Below are 12,646 nucleotides of genomic sequence, written 5' to 3'. Positions count from 1 at the left end.
AGATGCCTCACCCATTTTTGTGGATAAGCTTCATGGCCGGGCAGTAGAGAAAAAGAAGAGAAGCGGAACTGAAGGGTTTTCTGTTTCTGTTGCAGGGAATTGAAATCTGTGTGTTTGGGAAAAAATACCTAGAACCGTAAGGATGCACAGAACTGCTTCCAGGTGGCTGACCTATCAACTGAGAGCTCAGATGTGATTCTAGGTAAGCGGTCCCTCGAGCTCCTGGCCAACAACCACTCCTGGAATCTCCTAAGGGTGATGCCTCCTGCACAGCTGCAGTCAGTAAGTCATGAAAGAAATAAGATGTGAAAAGTGTAATGTACGAAATACAAATGGCACAGCAGCCTTGGATTACAGCAAGTCCAGCTGAATGTCTGGTGCTCCCCTTTACTTTTATTTCTATTAATATTCCTCAAGCAACAGCAAAGATTGATTTGAAGTAGAGAGAACAGAGAGTCATGGGAGCTTCATTAGCATGCAAATCTGAGCGAATTCATTAGCCCTGCAACTGATGCTGATGCTCCTGGAAACTAGTAAAAGAGTAAAGTCTGCAGAAGTAAATCAGGCCGTGCTAATGAGCCTGTTAATAAAGCTTTTGTAAGCCTTTTCCAGAGCCAAAGTGACAAAGCACACTGTCAACATTAAACCTCTGGTACTGTGCCTTAGATGAGGGGCACTTTTTTTTCCATTTCGTGCTGGGGAAAAAAGCGGAGAACCGTAGCAAAGGTGGAGAATGAGACAAAAGCATTTACAATATTTCCTCATCAGAGAAAGAAGTATTGTGTGGTTGCAGAAAAGAGACAGCATGACAAATGCAAGTGTGCAAATAAGATCCGTTTGACTGAAATTATATTTTAAAGAAAAACAGGAGACCAAATTTTTCATAACTGAGGTTTCACCTTCTGGCTGTATGTTCTCATTTTCCCTGTGCCTTATTAGGCATCATTTCGAGATTGCATTTCGTCTCATCCGCTACTAATCATGCAGCAATGCTTACAGCATGGATGCTGTGCTGCTGCAGCACCTCCTCACACATGTGGGTGCTTTGTGCTAAAAGCATCACTGCTTTGCTGGGGCTGTAGCAAGGTATCTCCTCCCATTTTGCTGCCACTTCAGGATGAGCAAAGTTGGAGATCTCTTTTCCTGGTATGTTCTCCAGGTGGGACCTACGGCCATAGAGCCCACAGTGAGTGATGCTGGCAGCCACCTCCTCTCTCCATGGCTTCATGTGGCATCAGCATCACAGTGCACAGAAAAGCAGCGGGTCCAGTGAGATAAGGAGAGGCTGGTTAGCAATCTGCTTGGTTTCTTTTTGCAGAAACCTCTTTTGTAAAGGAGCCTGATGTGGGGAGGAACTGCTCGCTGCTTTCTCATCAAGTGGAAGAAGTGCTTTATGCACAGACTGATGGAAAACTACTGGAATGCTTTTCAGTTTCCCTCTCTAACCTTTACTGCTTTCTGGTGCCTTACAGGGAACAAAACGTCAGACTGGAAAAAGGGGGAAAATATATAAAAACGTATTTGGAGATAATGGCAGGTAATACAATAGAAAATGCAGCCGGGCAATAAAAAGAGAGGCATCAAAAATACCACCAGAGAGTGGAAGGGAGGAAACAAGGCAAGGAAAATGGTAAAAGCAAGGAAATGAAGAGAAAATAGGCACTTGCATAATGGGGTGACAAAGGACAAGGAGAGGAGGAAGGGAAGGCAGGGCAGGAAGAAAGCTGGAGGAGAGGCACGCAGTGAGTGATGGAGCAGGGTCAGGGTCAGGCACAGGCAGGGAGGAGAAATGGAGTGGAAAGGAAGCAAAAGGAAGCATGGTGCGGTGGCAGCATTGCTGACCTGTTTGCTTTTAGCTGCTGAGTGATGGCAAGTGTTTGTGTTAATAATGCTAAGGGCTGGCTGCCTGGGGGCAGGCAGAGCAGGGCTGGCAGGTGCCAGGGATGTCGTTCTATCAGCACAACGGGCTGTGCTGTGGCTCCTTGGACTGAAGGGAGGGGAAGGCACCAAGAGGTAAAGAGAGCCAAGGTGGGAAGAAAGACCCATGGGGTGCCAACATGCCTGCCCTGTTTCCTTCAGTGTCGATAACCTGCCCACCTGCCAGAATCATAGAGTCATTAAGGTTGGAAGAGACCACTAAGATCATCCAGCCCTACCAGCAACCCATCATCACCATGCCCACTAAACCATGTCCCTCAGTGCCAGATCTACCCTTTTCTTGAAAAAAACCTTTTCTGGAAGGCATCTGCCTTACTGCCCTGCACCTCCTGATGGCTGAGTTTGGTTTGGTGTGATACAGCAGATCTTTCTGCCCTGGCTTTCAAGCTCACCAAGGTATTTTGTCCTGCCTGGAATCCCATAAGCACAGTGCCATAACAATTGCACTCAGCCGCATTTCTCACAGCCTGCTGCATATTTACACTGCACAGCACTCAACGTGCCATGCTTTAGGTGCAGTCTCACTGGTGTCTTACATACCAGCTGCACCATCTGTTTGGATTCCTCTTTCTTTTGTATTACATCACATTTTCTTTCTTTCTTTCTTTCTTTCTTTTTTTCTTTTTTTTTTTCTTCAGCTGCAAAAGCTTTGGGAACATTCCTACAATACCACCCTTCCAGCTTGGTTTAGTAGATATTTGGGCTCTTTCATTCTTAGCTGCCAAATTGCATTTGCTTATCAACATGCATTATATCTGCTGTCAATTAGCTGTTATCTAACACCATGAAATGACTTAACTCCTTCGGCATGCTGTGTGATCTGTCCCCAACCAGAGCACCTCTCAGCTTATGGCAGCTTGCAGAGATCCAGGCAATTTTGTCACACTTATTTTTTTACTAGCATTCATTACAGCTAAAGGTCAGTTGTGTTTCCACTGTAAGCTCAGGGATAACAGCGCCGATCTGGCAAACCTTTTCTCATGTAAAGTTAACGGGATTATTTGCATAAAAATCCTTACTTGGGGAGTAATTTGCAGGATCACACTTTTAAAGCCCTAACCTTGGGAGCAAGGCAAAAGCTGGAACTTGGAACAGCAATCTTCCAAGGCTATATATTATCAGAGAAAATGATCAAAATTTAATGAGGAAAAAAAGGTACTTAATGGCTGTAGATAGCGTAATTTCAGCCATAAAAATGGGATGATCTTGTAATGCGCCGTGCTGCGGCCTTTCAAATCAATGCTAGCTCCGGTAGCAGCTTTAGTAGTAGCAGGGCAGCGATCTACAAGCTGTCGAGCAGAAGTCCTAACCTGCTGCTCCAGGCACACGGCAGGTCTGTAACTCTCACTGCGATGGAGTGCTTGGGTGAGCGACTGGGGCTTCGTCCTCCATGAATCTGTGCTGCAAAGCCTTGCAGGATGGCCGCTCCCAAGCAAACATAGCTGCAAGCCAAGCTGGCCCCGAGTCAGGGCCAAAGCTCCGGGCATCTCAGGAGGGTTTTTCATCTGCTCTCTCAGCAAACGCTTCAAAGCTTCACCAACTCTGTTGTTTGTAATTCAGGAGACTCCCTGGGCTCCAAGCCACCAGCCTTGAAGATCTGTTTACATTTTAAAATATATGCTAAATCGTAAGCCCTGGGACAATTAACAGAAGGCAGGTAAATGAAGCAACAAAGATGGAATCGGCTAAGGCCTTCAGTTAAGTCTTGGGTGAATATCCCCATTGCATTTTCTTGAACAGCCCAAATAACAAGAGCTGGCCTTCACACCTGGGCTGCATCTAAGAGGCAGCAGCACAGAGATGGAGTTGGCCCTTGGAGAGGAAATATTAGTTCTGGACAAAGGCGCTGCTTTATTTTCCCAGTGTACCAAAATTAGAGAACCCCCTGGTGCTAAATAATTTTGTTCTGCCTCGCTGTGAAAATTCCCAGTGTTCAATAGCCCTCCACAAGCTCTCATTTTATCCCCATAGTGCAGTGCTCCTGTGGTTATATGTCAGCTGCTGCAGTGGTAAACATGTACACACTACTCATTTAAGAGCTTTTAAAAGACTTCTCACTGTGCCCAGAAATTACACCTGTGCTTTCTTACTTACCCATGCTGTTGTCTTTGTTTCTCAGGCTATATTAAGCCCTCCATTCTTCCCCCTTTGAAAGAGCGGGAGAGTATAAACATCTTTAAGTTCTTTCTCTCTATCAGGTTGTGCAAAGGGACAGAGCCAGTAAATATGGACAGAGGGAAAGGCAGAGGGCTGCGTGCAGTAGGGCTGGCAGATGATGCCTGCTCCTCCTGAAGGCACAGAACACACACATGAGCTCCATGGTATTGACTGAAATCCCTGTCAGCTGCAGTGCTCGACTTCCTCGGGATGGTGACCTGTGCTATTCTGACTGTGTCTTCTGTATCTATGGATGATGAAGAGAGACAGAGCACACGGTGCTCGGAGGAGCTGCATCCACAGAGGGGAAGGTACACGCCAGAGTGTAATGAGGCATTGGCCTCCAGTGAACTTTTCCATCACAGGAGAATATTTCAATGTTAAAGACGATTTGCTACAAACAAGAAGGAGAGGAGATGTGGTAGTAACATCAACTGCCATATCTAAGAGATTGATTGTTCAATCTCTTTAAACTGCTAAAATGAGAGAACTGAAGTAGAGGTTTCTGCTGACATCACTGCTCAAATTTCCGTTTGTCCAAGATTTTGTAGGGAAACTTCCACTGAAACAAAAAGACCAAATACATATCTATATATGTGAAACAATTTCTACTACTTAAATATCTCTGATAAGCTAACAGAGCTTTGGATGACAGGAATTTTGACCTATGAAGCTCTCTGAGTCAAGGAATGACTAAGAAAATAACCCAAAGGCTCTTGAAGTGGCAGTCTGGGCCATGTTCTGTACCTCTTCTCAACAAGTGTTAACCACAAACTTTCACTCCTCCATCAGATCCCACACACCCTGAGCATACAAATGTATTTTTAGCAGCTTTTGTGTGCTGTCTTAATTGGATCCTTATGGGATCATTCAAGATAAAAATGCCCATTCTTAATTTAAGAAATGATCCTCTTTTGGCTAGGGCTGTTTAGATATGTGGTTCAGAACATAATTTAATGTACCTTGAGCAGGAAAATTCCTGACTGAATTTAAAGTTGACTGAATTTATCTGGTTCAGTCCAACCTAGTGGCTCTCCCATAAAAGCCTCCAAGCATACATCATGGTGGTGGCTGCTATTTAGTCTGGATCCCAGTGACAGCAGGCCACCATCTTCCACAGATCTTTATGTATTTTCTTAATGGGATCAGATCCAGCTTTTTCCCACGGTACACCCAGTTTGCAGTGGCTTCACTGGGTGTCACTGTTAAATATCTGCTCACGTGCCTCTGTTAAGAACCTTTTCTTAGAGGTTTATCCATTACAACTAATACATCATAAAACTCTTGCTCTGTATTTCACAAATGTTAGAACAATGCCCCAAGGGCATCAGCAGTAATTATGTTTACATCTTCAGAAATGCCTTCCACCCCCCCGACCCCCCTCCCGTCATTCACTGCAGCTCTTGAACCTTTGAATGGTACATTGGGAGTATCAGCACGTCTCCTCTCGAGCGCAGATCCTGCCTCTCCATTCTGCAAGTGAAATTATCTCTGTATGTCTGCACCCATGAAGTGCACTTGTGCTTCCAGCTTCCTCAGACTGTCAGACAGTTTGCTGTGCCACTGCTCCTATTAAAGCCTGCAATTAGCACTGACAAAAGCGTTGTTCCCCCTGCTCCCCAAACCACACTTCCTTGACTTTTTAGAAAACCCCAGAGCAGTGTAATATCTCCCTGGGTCATGTTTAACAGAACAATGAGGTTAGTGAGGCATGACAGTGATCTTTTTTCTAAACCTATACTGAACATCCTTAATCAAGCTTTGCTTTTTTAAAAAAGAATGGGCCTAATTCTCTTTAGGCCTATGGTATATTCATGCTTTGTAATTCCATCAGGCTGTATCTTCAGCTCCTCTAAGTTGGCAGAGCTCTTTTGACTTCACTTAAATTCCAGGAAGATTAGTAACGGCTGAAGACTTGGGCTGCTGGTTTCCAAGCTATTCCTCATCTATGCCAGTTTGAAAGGATAATGAGTCCCAAGGTTTGTTTTGTTTTTCTGCCATTAGATCAATTAAAACAATTGCATACTCTCTAACACATTTAAATCAAATGTTGCACAAGATATACCCAGCAGCTGTTATTTTCCTGAGGCATTGAGGATTCTCCATTCCTATTCCATTACAAAGTTCTGACACCCAGTAGCTCCTGGAAGCATGCACAAATCTTCCTAAACACCCTTATTAGGGCCAGGCCAGATATTTTTGTTCTCTACACTAGATGTGGTCTCCCACGATGAAGCCACATGATGACATACAACCATGGGTGGGTTACTCTTCCTCCAGGAGGAACATGTGTAGATACTTCAGTGTGTCCCATCCACAACCCAGCAGACACAGCACCCTCAGCCACTTCACTTTGCAGAGTCCTGCAATGAAGTAATTATGCTTTGTTTTCCTCTTTCCCTTCATTAATTCCTGTATTCAGCTGTTGTGTGTTCTCTGGCAGCAGCCAGTAGCTACAGCTCTGGGATAGCCACAGGCAGGTAACAAAAGTGAGGAGGATGGAGTCAGCATGTTTCTTTCTGGTGTCATGGAATTTGTCTTTGGTAAGATCATGGGAACTCTGAAATGCAAGAAAGATGTGAATCAAGAAAGAAATGTATTGAAGGACTGCTGGCTGCAAGTCCATCCCCAGGATCAGAGAGCACATATTTATACTGGAGGCACAGTGGTTTGTCTGATAATAGATTGACGTTTAATTTAGGTACAGAGTCAGTGATAACTGAATCCCACCTGGGACTTCTGGAAGCAGAGCAGGGCAAATAAATAATGATGTCTGTAGCTGCAGATAGAGATGCTGTTACTAACTCTGATACTGCAATGGGTAATACTGTACGCAGGCTGACAGATGAGAGATTTCATTGGCTTCAGATGCAAGAATAAAGAAAATAAAACTTGAAATGAACTTTCTTGGATAGAAGTGGCCATGCAGGAAGTTTCAATATCCATAAATCCACTCTGTGGTTCCCTCTGGTGCTGCACCCAGTGCATCAACACAGCAATCAGGACTGTGGCAACTGAACTTCTGTGGCATAATGCACCGTGCGAAATACAGATACCTACCAATGCATTTTGGGAACTCCAACACGATGATCTTCTACAGATAGATTCACTTCAGCTCTCTGGCACTCTCAAAGCTGTAAAACTGGTTGCCACAAAATGCTTCACTCTTTCCAGTTGTGCTTTGATGTCTTCATTGTCTGTAGACTCCAGAGCAGGGCCATTTCCCCCAGTTCAACTAAAACATGATCAGATTTCTAAGTGCTTCATGTCTGTGCTGTGTTTGGGATTTAGCTACAGAGGTCAGAAGAATGTGGTGTCATTCTTTGTGGAGGACAAACCCTGGCATTTCATGTTTCCCTTCCTGTAGGATTATTGCCATCATTCATCACCTGGTATATGCTGTATGCTTGGTGGTATGAATCGTTGCTCCTGACCCTGCCAACGACATTAACAGAGAGAACAGCGTGCTTTTGTACAGTTGTTTCCTCTCAACTGCTATTCAGCCTCTGATAATGATTCAGATGAGTAAATCGGCACAGTTTTATGGAGGGCTGGAGTTGTGCCAGTCATGACTTGCTGGTTTTTGCAGCATTTACAACAGCAATGTTTTTCTCCCTCAGTGAGAATCCTTTCCCAAGATGACTCCAAACCTGGAGAGGACAGCAGAGTGCCTACCATGGGGGGCTGTACTGGAGAAGTAAGTGCTCAAGCCAATACCTGTTCTCTGGGGGAAGTTAATGCAGCATCCTCCATCCATCCTCTCTCCAAAGCTTTGGTTTCTCTAAAATATCAAGAGATATTTTTGGTGTTGTTTTCAATTTTGATGTGACTGCTGACCTATAAAAGAGAAGAACCAACTATGACTGTAAATCCACGACCGTTTTTTTGTTAGCTTCAGCCTGATTCAGATATCACACCATGAGGTGTATATCAGAACTGAGTTATTATAGAGGGAACAAACAGGTTCCCTTAGGTCTAAATTTTCCTGCTGCATGCTGAAGTGCCACCAGTGCTCCTTTCCAGGAGGGCAGGAATTCTCCAGGGCATTAACAGTTTTCTGTGCGAGTTGGATCCATTTGCCAAAACTTGTTGTGTTTCAACATGCTGGTTCATGAAATCCAGTGCAGAAGGACAGTGCCTTTCCTCTTCCCACTGTATGTTATGGTTGAACTCGTAGAAATAAAAGAGCTCTTGAAAAACGCTCGGTGAATCCACATAATTAAAAATCTTTCCTGCTGGGGGTTAATGATTTGGGTAGATTAACTTGATAATGTAATGTAAAACGTCGAAATCAAGAGTCTGTATCCTGAAATACTGGTGTAGCTCAGCAATGGGAGAAACAGTTTTAAGTAAATAACCGGAGAAGGTATTTTGCAATTAAATTAAAGATGTTTCCAAACTACTGTACTTTGCCATAAAAAAAAATGTCATCTTGAAAAGTCAAGTTTCATTTATTTTAATTAGTGCTGTCATGAAGTATTCCATTTGGCACACGCTGACTAACGAGCCCTTTTCCAGACACCAGTTTGAAAAGTGTGCATCAGAAAATGATCACAGCCCGTTCACATGGTGTCTGTGGGCCAACTGTCAGCTAATTGAGACCAGCCTTGCTCCACCCAAGTCACTGTGGCATCCAGGTTGGTCTGGGGGAGAAGAAGAGCTTTCATCCCATGGATTTGCCTTTTGGGAGGTAGTGCAAAGCTTGCTGCCACCAGTCAGAAAATTCCTGCTGTCTTCAGGGAAATTCGGGTTCCGAGTTGCTGAATCTCCACTCCCCTTCACTGTTCTTACACTGAAGTTATTTAGGGGGAGAGGGATTGGTATCAAATTGATGGAAAGCCAAAATGATCTTGATCCTCCTCTGAGACTTGCTGTTGAATTGCATTATATATAAGCAGAGAAGCTTTTCTATTATTAATAGAATAGAAAATCAGAACCATCAAGGAAAATTATATAAGTCCTATTAAGATGGATGAGTTGGAGTTATGTCCACATATTTTGCAAGAAGATTGTTCTCCGCAGCTCCTACGAAATTGTCCTCCCAAGGGGAGACCTCACCGGGGTGGGAGAATATCAGGGGAAATGCTGTTAACGTCTCACAGCCTGGTGGGCAGCTGTGTGGGCAATAAGCACAACTGTGCAGGCACCAGGCTGCCCCAGAGGATGCTCTGCACCAGGGTGGGAAGCCTGGGCCAGCCCCCCAGGAGCCGACCTCCCTTGTGATCTTTTGCTTAAATCCCTCTCTCTGTTGCCTGCCTTGTTTTCAGACCTGCCAAATCTCGCAGTTCCTTCTGCATGTCCAATGAGGGGATTATTTTGCAAGCTTAAATCTCCCTACTAAAAAAAGAAAGTTACACTGATAAATACCTGTTGTCTACACATTGAGGCTGGTGAGGAATAAGCTGAAGCGTGCGTGTGAAGGGCACTGTCAGTTCTGCAGAAATGGCTCTTATTTCACCGGGCTAACGTCACATCCAGAGAGCTCACAGCAGTCTTTGTGCAGGTATCCTCTGGGGAGTGAGTGAGAAGCAGCTATTCTAAGCTGTCCCCTTATACAGGTAAGCCACATATGTAAAATCTGATGATTCTCTATTAATTTCATCCTACTGCTCCTTGCTAAAGCCCCCTGTTCCACCTTAATTTATCCCTTCTTCTCATTAACACCATTCAAATATTTCCCTTCCTAGCCAGTTAGCCACACTTTAATTTCACCTGGTTATACATTCATCAGAAACCAATCTCTCCTTCCCCTCCATCAGCTCAGCACCACCTCCAGCATGCGTGCTGCTAATGAGCAGGACTGAGCACGGGGATCCTGGTGGCACAACACCAAGGGCTGCTTAGCATCACTCATCCCACACTTGCAGACCCTTCCGCAACCCTTCCCCTGCACTTCCATCACCTCTGAATGCAAAATGAAGGGCTCCTGCTGGTTGCCTCACATATCTTTTCCCCATTATTGCCATTTTGGGAGGAGCACAGGTCTTGTAGAATGGCTTTGTCTGGATAATAATAATTTCAATTCCCACTTTCAGAAGCTCCTCTTATCTCCTACGTGTGTGTAACTGATTGAGTGATTAGAACCTTCCCTCTTTCCTTCTTACTTTACAATAGGCCCCAGCACATCTCTGCCAGTTTGGAAATGAGTGAGAGTGAACTCTGCACCTGTAAGTGGGTCTTAATCCAAACATTTTATGCCTGAGAGCATTTGAGTGCTCAGACGATGCTACTACCCCCTGGGAAAACACGTACAGACCTACCCTATGTCTTCTGCAGCAACAGTGTGACCCTGATATCTACACAGCCCCCTGCATCTGATTTCATCTCCACTATTAATCTGAGGTCTTTGTAAAGGTTTGTTAGGTTGTAAACATTTGTTAGTTTGTCTTCTGCTGTTATTCTCATGCTGAGAGTTTCTAATGCTCTCAGCACCCTGGTCAGCTTTGTAGCCCCTTTACTTGGATGATGCTGGGCAATGACATCATTCCTTCAAGGATGGTGTTACAGAGGCGATGTGTGGGCTGATGGGCATGCAGGAACTTACAGCAAGCTGAGTGTCAGATCTGGAGCCCAGAGGATTATTTTCTTGCCTACTCCTTAAGAAAACATCGCAATCTCTTTCTGATTTGGCATGGTCTCAGACTCCAGCCAAGAAATCCCTCCTGCCCTTTCCGCACCACTTTACAGTGGTGCCTTTTCACCTTTCTCTGTAAGCCTGCATTTGTCAGAGGGCAGAGCAGAACTCACTCTGTGTGGTCTCCTCTGCCTCCAGCAGCAAGCACTCGCTCACCCGCAGAGAGGGCACACTGGGCTGGTGATTGCTCTGGTCTCTTCTAGTCCTGTGTTCTTACCCTTTCCCAGTTTGATTTGCTTATGTTTTGCAATCACAGGGCTATTCTCAGTATCTTTTATTCTGTGCCTGGTTCCCATTCATGGTGCTTTTCTGCTCTTCCATTATTTTCTCCATATGGGGGGAACCTTACCTTCCCCCTTAATATCTTCTGCTGGAGACCACAGCTGCCAATATCTTCTCCATTCCAGTTTCTCACACAAGTATAAAAAGCAGACTCAATTGGATGCTCCTGCCCTGCACTTCTCATGAGCCATTTCTCAGGGTGTGGGCATCTCTGCCTTTGTCTGAGCCAAGATAGCACGAGCTCATTTCATTTCTCCCAAGTAAGGACGGACTGAACTATCTGTGGCAATGTCAGAGATCAGGAGGAGAAGGAAAGAGCTGGGGCAGTGGAAAGGAGGCCTGGTGATAAAAGAAATTGGTGAGATGACGGCAAGATGAGCTGTGATCTAAGCCCTCCTCGTACCTTGTGTTTTTATATGTACACTCAAAACATATTTCAGGGATTGAGAGTGTTTTCTCCTTTCTGGAGATCTATTTTGTCATTACTTTAGCTGACAGCAACTGGGGAGAATGAAACACTTTGGTTAGCCTCAAACACCTTGCTAAGTTTCCTTGGGTTGAAGCACTGCTGCGTTTCATTGCGGCTGACACCAATCAAAGCAAATGGACAAAAGTGAGCATTATGATTTTGGATCTGTGAAATGAAGGGAATCAGTGGAGGGAATTTGGACTCGCTGTATAAAGGAAGGCCCAGGAAGAGGTTCGTCTTATCAACACCATTTGCTTTGGGGGCGGCTCTTTTACAAGCAATTCTGCCTCTTCTACAAAGCTGTTGTGGCAGTCGGTGCTTGGCCCCATCTCTGCCCCTGGATTTTGTGATGCAGACAAGGTCATGGGATAGTGGTGCTGGGTTAACAAATAAAAGGAAAACAAACGCTGAAGCTGTCCTTCACAAAAGATTGATCATTTGGAAGTCTGACCCCAATAGGATTAAATTGTTATATATTTGCTCTGAGATGTCACCTATGGTCTGCAGCAAGTTATTGCCTCATCGTACTAACTGGGGTACAGTGACAAAAAGCTGCTGTGAAGATGCTGCCAGAGGCAAGAGAAACAAGCCTCTGTCCTACCAGCAGGTCCCAGCTCAGCCCTCATTGCTCTAAATCACCTCAGAATGTCCTCACAAGGCCTTGAGCAACAGGAAAATATCCCAAGACATCAGCAATCAACCTCAATGGGGCATGGGGAGGTTCATGATGGATATTACGAAAAAATTCATCTCTGAAAGAGCAGTGATGCAGTGGCACAGCTGCCCAGGGAGGTGGTGGAGTCATCTTCCCTGGAGGTGTTCAAGAACTGCTGAGATGTGGCACTGAGGGATGTGGGCAGTGGGCAGGTGGGGATGGGTTGGGTGATCTTAGATGTCTTTTCCAATGCTAATGATTCTATGATTCTATTGATGGGAACAGAGCAGGGATCAACCCTGCGGCACCCATGGGGAGCTGCAGTGGGGCTGCAGCAAACATCTCTTTTGATGTGCTCATATAAAGAGAAATGAGAAATGTTTGCAATGGCATGCAAAACTGTTTGAAATTCATAGTCTGTCACAGCCCATTGTGAATTCAAGAACAAACTTTTCTTCAAAGGAAATGTTTGTGATGGCATATCATGAAAGAACAGGCCACTTTCTAGCAA

The 12,646-nt window shown here is 44.8% G+C and overlaps 1 long non-coding RNA gene across 8 annotated transcripts in view; it reads left to right on the top strand.

The window, feature by feature from the left end:
* The window catches only part of LOC104913048, a 65,401-nt gene that overhangs the window by 21,898 nt on the left and 30,857 nt on the right, over window positions 1-12,646 (top strand). For 3 of the 8 annotated variants that reach the window (XR_002119360.2, XR_795083.3, XR_002119364.2), the window contains exons 2-5: window positions 96-202; window positions 7,716-7,792; window positions 9,363-9,653; window positions 10,210-10,449. This is a non-coding gene — a long non-coding RNA (uncharacterized LOC104913048). The remainder of the gene's footprint in view (window positions 1-95; window positions 203-7,715; window positions 7,793-9,362; window positions 9,654-10,209; window positions 10,450-12,646) is intronic. The other 5 variants (XR_004161215.1, XR_004161214.1, XR_004161213.1 and 2 more) reach the window with 3 other exon arrangements.

Source organism: Meleagris gallopavo, chromosome 13 (assembly GCF_000146605.3).
Source record: "Meleagris gallopavo isolate NT-WF06-2002-E0010 breed Aviagen turkey brand Nicholas breeding stock chromosome 13, Turkey_5.1, whole genome shotgun sequence".
In the NCBI taxonomy this organism is placed as follows: Eukaryota; Metazoa; Chordata; class Aves; order Galliformes; family Phasianidae; genus Meleagris; species Meleagris gallopavo.
The sequence above is the reverse complement of the archived record's forward strand: the minus strand, read 5'-3'. Positions and strand labels throughout refer to the sequence as shown.